Here is a 2,536-nt window from a genome sequence, read left to right on the forward strand (position 1 = left end):
AAATGAAATAGAAACTAGAGAAGAGGAATACAAAGAAGCTGAGGCACAGAGAGAAAAAAGGATATCCAAAAATGAAAGAATATTGAGAGAATGGTGTGACCAATCCAAACGTAACAATATTCGCATTATAGGGGTACCAGAAGAAGAGAGAGAGAGAAAGGGATAGAAAGTGTCTTTGAGGAGGTAGTTGCTGAAAACTTCCCCAATCTGGGGAAGGACATAGTCTCTCAGGTCATGGAGATCCACAGATCCCCCAACACAAGGGACCCAAGGAAGACAACACCAAGACACATAGTAATTAACATGGGAAAGATCAAGGATAAGGACAGACTGTTTAAAGCAGCCAGAGGCAGAAATAGGATCACATACAAAGGAAAGCCCATCAGGCTAACATCAGACTTATCATCAGAAACCTTACAGGCCAGAAGGGAGTGGCATGATGTATTTAATGCCATGAGGCAGAAGGGCCTGGAACCAAGATTACTTTATCCGGCGAGATTATAATTTAAATTTGAAGGAGGGATTAAGCAATTTCCCAATAAGCAAAAGCTGAGAGAGTTTCCCTCCCACAAACCATCTCTACAGTCTATTTCGGAGGGACTGCTATAGATGGAAGTGTTCCTAAGGTTGAATAGCTGTCACCAGAGGCAATAAAACCACAGTAAAGAAAGTAGAACAGCTAATTACTAAGCAAATGCAAAATTAAATTAACTACCCCCAAAGTCAATCAAGGGATAGACAAGGAGTACAGAATATGATACCTAATATATAAATAATGGAGGAGGAAGAAAAAGGAGGAGAAAAAGAAAAGAACCTTTAGATTGTGTTTGTAACAGCATACTAAGTGAGTTAAGTTAGACTCTTAGATAGTAAGGAAAGTAACCTGGAACCTTTGGTAACCATGAATCTAAAGCCTGAAACAGCAATAAGTACATATCTATCGATAATCACCCTAAATGTAAATGGACTGAATGCACCAATCAAAAGACATAGAGTCACTGAATGGATAAGAAAAAACAATACCCACCTATATGCTGCCTACAAGAGAATCATTTTAAACCCAAACACATACGCAGACTAAAAGTGAAGGGATAGAAAAAGATATTTCATGCAACCAATAGAGAGAGAAAAGCAGGAGTTGCAGTACTTGTATCAGACAAAATAGACTTCAAAACAAAGAAAGTCATAAGAGACAAAGAAGGACATTACATAATGATAAAGGGGTCAATCCAATAAGAAGAAATAACCATTATAAATATCTATACTCCCAACACAGGAGACCTACATATGTGAAACAAATACTAACTGAATTAAAAGGGGAAATAGAATATAATGCATTCATTCTAGGAGGCTTCAACATTCCACTCACTCCAAAGGACAGGTCAACTAGACAGAAAATAAGTAAGGACACAGAGGCACTGAACAACACATTAGAACAGATGGACCTAATAGACATCTATAGAACTCTACATCCAAAAGCAACAGGATACACATTCTTCTCAAGTGCACATGGAAAATTTTCAAGAATAGATCATATACTAGGCCACAAAAAGAGCCTCTGTAAATTCAAAAAGATTGAAATTGTACCAACCAGTTTCTCAGACCACAAAGGTATGAAACTAGAAATAAATTATGCAAAGAAAATGAAAAATCTCACAAACACATGGAGGCTTCACAACATGCTTCTAAATAATCAATGGATCAATGACCAAATAAAACAGAGATCAAGCAATATATGGAGACAAATGACAATAATAATTCAACACCACAAAATCTGTGGGATGCAGCAAAGACCATGCTAAGAAGGAAGTATACTGCAGTACAGGCCTACCTCAGGAAAGAAGAACAATCCCATATAAGCAGTCTAAACTCACAATTAATGAAACTAGAAAAAGAAGAACAAATGAGGCCCAAAGTCAGTAGAAGGAGGGACATAATAAAGATTAGAGAAGAAATAAACAAAATCAAGAAGAATAAAACAATAGAAAGAATCAACGAAAGCAAGAGCTGGTTCTTCGAGAAAATAAACAAAATAGATAAACCCCTAGCCAGACTTATCAAGACAAAAAGAGAGTCTATACACATAAATAGAATCAGAAATGAGAAAGGAAAAATCACTATGGACACCACAGAAATAAAAAAAGAGTTATTAGAGAATACTAGGAAAAATTATATGCTAACAAACTGGACAACCTAGAAGAAATGGACAACTTTCTATAAAATACAACCTTCCAAGGCTGACCAATGAAGAAACAGAAAATCTGAACAGACCAATTACTAGCAATGAAATTGAATCAGTAATCAAAAAACTACCTAAGAACAAAACCCCTGGACCAGATGGCTTCACCACTGAATTTTATCAAACATTTAGTGAAGACCTAATACCCATCCTCCTTAAAGTTTTGCAAAAAGTAGAAGAGGGAATACTCCCAAACTCATTCTATGAGGTCAGCATCACTCTAATATCAAAACCAGGCAAAGACACCACAAAAAAAGAAAATTACAGACCAATATCCCTGATGAACATAAATGCAAA

Source organism: Manis pentadactyla, chromosome 5, assembly GCF_030020395.1.
Source record: "Manis pentadactyla isolate mManPen7 chromosome 5, mManPen7.hap1, whole genome shotgun sequence".
NCBI classification, from domain to species: domain Eukaryota; kingdom Metazoa; phylum Chordata; class Mammalia; order Pholidota; family Manidae; genus Manis; species Manis pentadactyla.